The following is a 10113-nucleotide window of genomic DNA, read 5'->3' as shown; positions in this document are numbered from 1 at the left end:
CACATTCCATTCCTTTCCATTAGCTGCCTACATGCAATGGACATGCCACGTGGCCATTGTTAACACTACCTCACCCATTATGTTATTTATAACCACTGTAGATTAATGTGCATATAGAAAGGTCTTTCTTGAAGACAATTGGCTATCATGTTAAGGAGGCAAGTTCAGACACATATCGTTAATAATTTTCTTCAGGCAGTACATGTATATGTTCTGCAGTGATTTAGATCTTCAGTGAGAAGCTAGGTGCCACAAGATGTCAATTTTACTCAAACTGCTCTGGAATGTGACCTAGATGGCAAATAACATTGTACAAATATTTAAAGAATGACATATTGTGTGATGAACACAAAAACCGATAATCTTTTCTAAATGCTTAAATATTAAAAATATAGATGGATTACAGCTTTAATTTTAAGCTTGAAAATTGTTCATTACTACTAATATTTCAAATGAAAAATGTCCCTCAAAAAATATTTTTCTTTTGTTACGGCCCATACTTTTTAAAGCTCATGAGAAATGAAGAAATATAAATCTTATTCCCTCTGCTTGGACAGAGAATTAATATAAAAATGTAGGTTGATTAATATATCTACAATACCTGTATAATATAAAAATGTAGGTTGATTAATACAACACCTGTATAACAAAGTTAATTCCTGTATCCTCAACCTAGTCGGTTTCATGTAGGATTGTTTTTCCACAGGAGTTTGAATCTTAATCTTATGACACTTAAACATTGTATGTAGGTTTTCATTCCTGTGACCAGTGTAGCTAGTACGTGACATACATTGTTTAATAATGACTGTTACTTGGTGTAATCCTTTCTGAGTACATCTGTGACTCTTTCACAACAATATTTTGTTAATCTGTCAGTATAATTCATAACTCTTTCATTGTGTTATTTTATAAATCTGTCAGTATAATTTAGAACTCTTTCACTGTATGTATTTTGTTAACATTTTGTATCATGTAATCAAACAATTTTACTTCATTATTTTAATAAAGTATTTATCAACTTTATATTTTTGTTTTTCTTTTTGAAAGATAATATTTATGATAGGAATCTCTCTCAATCCATCTATCTCTCTATATATATACATCTCTCTCTCTATATATATCCATCTCTCTCTATATATATATATACATCTCTCTATATATACTCTTCAAAAAAAGAAACGCAAAAGGGTACAAATGGGTTATAACTCCGATTTTATGTTTCCTACCGGTTCATGCTTTGTGAATATAAGGTCATTGCATGTCCCAAACACATTCCCACGGTTACATTCGATAAAACGCAGCTACTGTACAATAAAGTTCCAAAATGTGAATATTCGCAAAAACGCAGCCACGTGCAAACCATGTCACCACTGCACGTGCGTTGTCTGCACGTGCAACATGAACACCGACAGTATAAAAGTGCAGGGTGTTCGCTTGCCTGGCCTCTGTATCTGGCCGACAGTTGACAATCCAGGACATGCCACGTCTCAGTGAACCGCAGAGAAACAATGCCATCGGCCGACTAGACGCAGGCGAATCCAGAACGGCCGTTGCCAGGGCATTCCATGTGTCCCCAAGCACCATCTCCAGACTATGGGACCGTTACCAGCAACATGGATCAACACGTGACCTCCCTAGATCCGGTCGACCAGGGTCACTACCCCCGGGCAGGACCGCTACATCCGGGTACGCCACCTTCGGGAACGATTGACTACTGCCACCTCCACAGCCGCAGCAATACCAGGTTTGCGCAGGATATCCGACCCAGACCGTACGGAACCGCCTACGTGAGGTAGGAATTCGTGCCAGACGTCCAGTTCGAGGTGTCATCTTAACACCACAACACCGTCGACTCCGACTGCAGTGGTGCCAGATTCATCGACAATGGCCTCAACTGCGATGGAGACAGGTGTGGTTCAGTGACGAGTCCCGATTTCTGCTCCGACGTCATGATGGAAGATGTCGCGTGTATAGGCGTCGTGGTGAACGTTATGCGGCAAACTGCGTGCAGGAAGTGGACAGATTCGGCGGGGGTAGTGTCATGGTGTGGGCAGCCATCTCACACACTGGCAGAACTGACCTGGTCCACGTGCAGGGCAACCTGAATGCACAGGGCTACATTGACCAGATCCTCCGGCCACACATCGTTCCAGTTATGGCCAACGCCAACGCAGTCTTCCAACATGACAACGCCAGGCCTCACACAGCACGTCTCACAACGGCTTTCCTACAGAACAACAACATTAATGTCCTTCCTTGGCCATCGATATCATCGGATTTGAACCCAATTGAGCATCTATGGGACGAGTTGGACCGACGCCTCCGACAGCGACAACCACAGCCCCAGACACTGCCCGAGCTGGCAGAAGCCTTGCAGGCCGAGTGGGCCACCATCCCCCGGGACGTCATCCGTACTCTGGTTGCTTCAATGGGCAGACGGTGCCAGGCAGTTGTCAACACACGCGGAGGCCACACCCGGTATTGACTCCAGATGACCTTGACCTTGGTGGTGTGTCCTATCACTTACTCACAATGGACTAGAATGAATTGTGAACAATCCTGCAACATTTGGTAATTATCGGACTCACCATTCAATAATTAAATCAATTCTCCAAATGTTACGACAATGTGGTTTTGCGTTTCTTCTTTTGAAGAGTATATATACATATACATCTCTCTCTATATATATATCCATCTCTCTCTATATATATATCCATCTCTCTCTATATATATATCTCTATATATCTATCTCTATATATATACATCTCTCTCTCTCTCTCTCTCTATATATATATATATACATACATATACATCTCTCTCTATATACATCTCTCTCTATATATATCCATCTCTCTATATATATATCTATCTCTCTCTTCTCTCTCTCTCTCTCGTGTGTGTGTGTGTTTGTGTGTGTGTGTAATTAAGTAATTCTAATACCCATAATAGGTTTTTGGTTTTAATTCAAATAAGTAAAGATCAACTCACCTTTATTCACTTATCGGTCATTGTGCTTTCCAAAATTCCTCATCTTCCCAAGTCACCAGCCTGCCCGTCATCCCGCTTGTCAGTCCAGTGTTAGCATTAACAAAACCACTGGCTAGTGGAGCTGAGATCTAGCTCGGTCGGCAGAGCGCTCACCGAGGTGCATGGGTCGAAGGATCGAAACCCCTTGGTCGACCCATTCTCTGAGTGGATTTGTTTCCGTCTAAAACATTGCACCTTACTGCTGATGACAAACGTATGTAGCAGGTTTCCTCAAAAAACTCAAAATTACCAAATGTTTGATATCCAATAGCCGATGATTAATAAATCAATAATAATATGCTCTTACGGTGTTTTAAAAAGTACCAAATATTTGATATCCAATAGCCGATTATTAATAAATCAATATGCTCTCATGGCGTTTTAAAAAGTACCAAAGGTTTGATATTCAATAGCCGATTATTAATAAATTAATATGTTCTAGTGGTGTCGCTTTAAACAAAGCAAACTTTTTATGTTTTTACTTTACCAGTCAATGACAAACACTTTACCATGGCGGGTGTTTGTTACAATTTACTTCTAGATGCTTAGCCAAAATACATTGTATGCTAATAAAGTACTGAGCCAGACATCGTAGATTCGAGCCAAGTGCAGTGTTTACGACATTAGACTGGCCCATCTCCCTTTCCCCTAGCCCGATTACTCGGGTGGTAAGCGAGCTAGACAGACATTACGCTCATTACCATATAACTGTCCAAATGTCCGTCTAGCTCTCTTACCGTCAGAGTACTCGGGCTACCCCTCCAACTATAAAACATAATACCTTTTCCCTATGAGAGGAGTGCGTATCCCATGACAACCAATAGTACATTGAAGAAAGAAAAAAGAGGAGAGGCAGGCAGAGTAAGTGAATGTGAGAGAGGCACATAGAGACACATACAGAGAGAGAGAGAGAGAGAGAGAGAGAGAGAGAGAGAGAGAGAGAGAGAGAGAGAGAGAGAGAGAGATACCGAGAAGGGCAGAGAGAGAGAGAGAGAGATACCGAGAAGGGCAGAGAGATACCGAGAGAGAGAGAGAGAGAGAGAGAGAGAGAGAGAGAGAGAGAGAGAGAGAGAGAGAGAGGGGGGGGTTGGGGGGGGGGTGGGGTGGAGAGAGATACCGAGAAGGGAGAGAGAGAGAGAGAGAGAGAGAGAGAGAGAGAGAGAGAGAGAGAGAGAGAGAGAGAGAGAGAGAGAGAGACAGAGACAGACAGAGACAGACAGATACAGAGACAGACAGACAGAAGAAGGCGAAGAAGAATCCCTTTTGATACAGAGAATGACACAGACTGCATCACCATGAACCTATTATGGAATCTCTCTCTAACACACCATTGCGGACATCTGCCCGGTAAATAACATTCGACTGTCAGGGGTCAGAATGTGTGTGCGTGGACGATACCATACATATTGACTTGTTGACGTACCGCTAACACTCGTATTTGACCATCACACCGATCAAATCTTCACGTTGGGTCTCAGCTTGCAATGTGATCAACACAATATGATGAACAAACACAGACGTATACACACATTAAATACTCGAATTATAAGTTTTATACAGTCGCACCGGCAACATGTTTTGAACGAAAAAACAACACAATATTAATTTGATGATCAAGGCTGTGTTTGTTATTTTTCTTTCAGCTGGTCGTTTATGTCTGCGAAAAACAACAGAACGCTTTGCGTTTAGCGTTTCGTTTACTTGAGAATTGACATAACAGGTTCGTGAGTATAGACCATCACAGGACGTATGTTCTTGTTAGAAGATCCAAGTGCAAGTATCATATCAAAACTGGGGAGTGTGTTATGCAAGGTCGTAGGAATTAGTAAGGTCATACAAGCTTGCGTCGGTCTAATATTGGATATTTGTTTATCAGTCATATTCAGAATCTGAACCCCTATATTTTAGTCCAGCTTTCTTACAGTCGGTTTTTCCTTCTTATGTGGACCTTAACAAGAACATGCAGTAACTGTTTCGTGATGAACAAACAATGTAGCAGTTTTGTCAACCATTCGGGTTTTTTTGGGGGTGCCCCCCCCCCCCCCCCCCCCCATATCACAGACCCCTGGTAAATAGCCTACAAAATCTGCTTTATTACAATATGAATACAAAATGCATGTCGTGGAATGAAAACTCTCCTTTACTAACGTATTTCAATGACAAAAATTATATCAACCCGTGAAAATTAACACTAAGTTTAGTTAATCTACAAACCTATAACACATTTGGATAGAGTTACAATTGAGTGAAACACGAGTCTGTGATTTTGAAATGGTGAAATACCCTCTAAAAACAGACTAAAACTCGACTCCATAACTGTTACTTCTCAGACGCACGTGCGTTTTTAAAAATATGAAAAATGCATTTTGTAATATTAAAAACACCAGGATGACCAAAAACACTTCGAATGTACATAAATAGATAATCTAAACAATAAAATCTAAATAATATCTGATTTCAGTTATCAACAGTGGCTCTAATAGTAAAAAAAATATGCCTTAGTGCTTAAAAACTAGGGTATGTCCCTTTAAGACTATAAATTCTAACTCATTTACTTTTATATTAATTCTTACGTTATTTTCGCACTTACATTCAGTTAAGCTTCAAGCACGCTGTCTTGGACACATATCTCGGTTAGGGGATGGATCTAGCTCAGTGGGTAGAGCGCTCGCCTGACGTACATGCGTCGTAGGATCGAATCACGTCAGTGGACCCATTTTCTGAATGGGTAACCTGGTTTTACCCGTCCCAACCAGTGCACCACGATTGTTAGCCGTAGCATATGCTGTCCAATGTGTGGGAAAGTGTATATAAGATCCCTTGCTGCTAAAGAAAAAATGTAGTAGTTTCGAACTTTTGTCTAAGACTACAACTAAAAAATTACCAAATGTTTGACGTCTAATAGCCGATGACCTTTTTAAAAAACATTTCGGTTACAGTGGCGGATCCAGAAAATCAATTTAGGGGGGTCCCATTGACATGAGGCGGAATGCCGATGGAACTTTGGGGGAGGTTTGGAGAGGATCGTAAAAAAATGAAAATTAATATATAATAAAATTATAACTGTCGCAAAATTGAGGGGGGGGGAGGGGGCGAGCCCCTGCCCCCCTAGATCCGCCTCTGGGTTATATAGACATAACAGTACTAGTCTGGGTTGGGCAGGACGTAACCCGATGGTAAAGCATTCACCGTATACACAATCGGTCTGGGTTCGACCCCCCGCGGTGGGGCCATTGGGCTATTTTTCGTTCCAGTGTTCCACAGCTGGTGTACCACAGGCCGTGGTATGTACTGTCATGTCTATGGGATGCCATGGTGCTAATCGAAGAGAGTAGGCACTGGCGTGGCAGCAGTGGGTTTTCTCATGCACATATTATCTGTGTGGTCCTTGTTCGACGCCATATTACCGTAATTAAAATGTGTTGAGTGCGTTCCAACACGCTTTTGCTCGTTAGATACGTTTACAGGTCCATAGGAGAGATATCTAGAATAGGAGGGGCACAATCTCTAGTGTATGTGTATGGAGGGTGGGGGGCACAAGCCAGATTTGTTTATTTATTTAGAGTAGGAAAAACCCCACGTAGTTTTGCTTACAAGTGGGGGAGGGGGGGGGGGGGGCACAGACCCTCTCCCGCGGGTCTGGTTTTAACTCATAATGTAAAATGTATCTAACGTCTACTCATGTAATGTTCGTCGTTTAGAGTTGGCAGCTGCTTGTACAGGGGTGTGAACCCCGTACCTACTAAACTTAAAACCGATGTCTTGACCACTGCTCCAGGAGATACCAGAGTTTGTAAAGATTTCCCTGGTCGCAACTCAGTGGTAAAGCATTCACCGGAAGTGCAGCGGGTGTCTAACTGTCGAGTTACTGTCCATTTCAGTCAGTGTTCCACAACTGGCATATGTAAAGTTGTTATGTGTCCTAAGCATCACCATCATCACCATAATCATCATTATCAAAATCATTATCATTATTATCATCACAACCAACATCATCATCATCATCATTATCACCGTCATAAATATTACCACCACCACCATCATCATCATTATCAATATCACCACCATCATCATTACCATCTTCATCACCATCATCATTATCAACAACATCATCATCATCCTCACCATCACCGCCATTATCACCATCATCATCTTCTTCATCATCACCATCACCAATATTATCATCACCACCACAATCGTCATTATTACCATCATCAAAACATCACCACATCAACGACACCCACCACCATCATCATCATCATCATTATCATCTTCATCATCATCATCACCTTACGTTGCGGCATGATCGTGGTGGTCATTTTCATCAAGTGACACGTTTGTAAAGCAGACCTCGAGTGTCCACACACTGGAAATACATACATACATGTCTACGGTTAGTGCCTTTAGTTCACCCACGCTGACCATTCTCTATACATACATACAAGTCTGCGGTTAGTGGCATTAGTTCACCCACGCTGACCATTCTCTATACATACATACACGTCTGCGGTTAGTGACATTAGTTCACCCACGCTGACCATTCTCTATAAATAGATACACGTCTGCGGTTAGTGACATTAGTTCACCCACGCTGACCATTCTCTATAAATACATACACGTCTGCGGTTAGTGACATTAGTTCACCCACGCTGACCATTCTCTATAAATACATACACGTCTGCGGTTAGTGACATTAGTTCACCCACGCTGACCATTCTCTATACATACATACACGTCTGCGGTTAGTGACATTAGTTCACCCACGCTGACCATTCTCTATACATACATACACGACTGCGGTTAGTGACATTAGTTCACCCACGCTGACCATTCTCTATACATACATACACGACTGCGGTTAGTGACATTAGTTCACCCACGCTGACCATTCTCTATAAATACATACATGTCTGCGGTTAGTGACATTAGTTCACCCACGCTGACCATTCTCTATATATAGATACACGTCTGCGGTTAGTGACATTAGTTCACCCACGCTGACCATTCTCTATACATACATACACGTCTGCGGTTAGTGACATTAGTTCACCCACGCTGACCATTCTCTATACATACATACACGTCTGCGGTTAGTGACATTAGTTCACCCACGCTGACCATTCTCTATAAATACATACACGTCTGCGGTTAGTGACATTAGTTCACCCACGCTGACCATTCTCTACAAATACAGCCAGCTGTCTCTTGACAAACACGGTCGTACAAATGTCTGACCGCAATTGGACAGTACTTTGTTTAGGTGTCATTAGGTAGTGGTCACCGTGATAAATAAACAATGTTTGTGGGGGCAGTGTATATATCGGATAGGGGGAGGGGAAGAAAACTACCCACAAAAAACCGATAACCCTGCTGAATATGGAATTATCTAAATAAAGAGGCATGGGTCTGAAGTTTTAATATTTCACAATCATTACTATATGGATATTTACCACATTCACTGAATATTGTAGGTCATTGTGTTAAATACTGTTAAATTAGCAACCGATTCAAAACTGTAATTAAGAAAACGCCAAAAACTACTTATTTATTTACCAGCAGTATTCACAGAGATTAAACTAAAAGAACACAATAATAGAGAAATTGGAAGAAATCACGTTGGAAGAAATCAGAATATCGATTTCATCATGGACAAAAAAAAACCCATTTGAAGACAGTCTGTAAGATATATCGGGTCTCCCCCCTCCCCCCCCCAAACGACAACCCTACTGAATATGGCATTAGCTACATGTAACACATATAGGGACTTTAACTTTGCTATTTCACACTCATTACTATATGGACATGTGCCACATTCAGTGAAAATTGTAGACCCATATGTCAGATGTTGTTAAAATAGAAACAGATTCAAAATTGTAAGTACAAAACTGCGACGACAAAATATAAGTGAAAATATATCCACAGAGATTAAACTAAAGGACAAGATAAGAGAGACATGAGAAGCAATCACGTTGAAAGAACTCAGAACATTTATTTCCTCTTGGGGAAAGAAAGAAAGAAGTGGTTTTATTTAACGACGCACTCAACACATTTTATTTACGGTTATATGGTGTCAGACATATGGTTAAGGACCACACAGATTTTGAGAGGAAACCCGCTGTCGCCACTACATGGGCTACTCTTCCGATTGGCAGCAAGGGATCTTTTATTTGCGCTTCCCACAGGCAGGATAGCACAAACCATGGCCTTTGTTGAACCAGTCATGGATCACTGGTCGGTACAAGTGGTTTACACCTACCCATTGAGCCTTGCGGAGCACTCACTCAGGGTTTGGAGTCGATATCTGGATTAAAAATCCCATGCCTCGACTGGGATCCGAACCCAGTACCTACCAGCCTGTAGACCGATGGCCTGCCACGATGCCACCGAGGCCGGTTCCTTTTGGGGAAGTCTACGACCAAAACTGTGGACACACTGACCACATTTTTCAAGTAAACAAAAGTAAAATAAAATTTCAAAGCTTTTGGCGTCGCATATTTTTCATACAATTTTGGATCTGTTGCTATTTTAACAATATTGGAGCTATGGATCTATAATTGTCACTGAAGGTGGCAAATATCCATAGAGTAATGAGTGTGTGTTATTACAATTACAGTCCCAATACGTTTTAGACAATTCCATGTTCAGTAGGGTTCTCGTTTTTGGGGGGTGGGCATTTTGCTTTTTGGCGGCGCATTGTTTTTACTTCCAGTTTTGAATATGTTGCTATTTTAACAATATTTGACCTACATGAACCTAAAATGTTCACTGAAAATGACAAATATCCATATAATAAAGTTGCAGTCCCCATATTTGTAAAACAACTCTATATTCAGTAGGGTTATTGTTTCCTTTTGCAACCCGATATATATACAGTAACGTCATAATATGTATGACGTCATATTTAGCAGTTATTTAGTTCCTTTCTGAAGATAAGTACAGACTGAAACATGTAAAAGGATCATTATTTCTTTAAATAGTTTTTTTTAAAATACATATATACTGTACACTTGTTTTCTTTTATCATTTTTATATATATATATATATATATATATATATTTATATACACGTGGTAATTTTGACGAATAG

This window comes from Gigantopelta aegis, chromosome 2, assembly GCF_016097555.1.
Source record: "Gigantopelta aegis isolate Gae_Host chromosome 2, Gae_host_genome, whole genome shotgun sequence".
Lineage (NCBI taxonomy): Eukaryota > Metazoa > Mollusca > Gastropoda > Neomphalida > Peltospiridae > Gigantopelta > Gigantopelta aegis.
The sequence above is the reverse complement of the archived record's forward strand: the minus strand, read 5'-3'. Positions refer to the sequence as shown.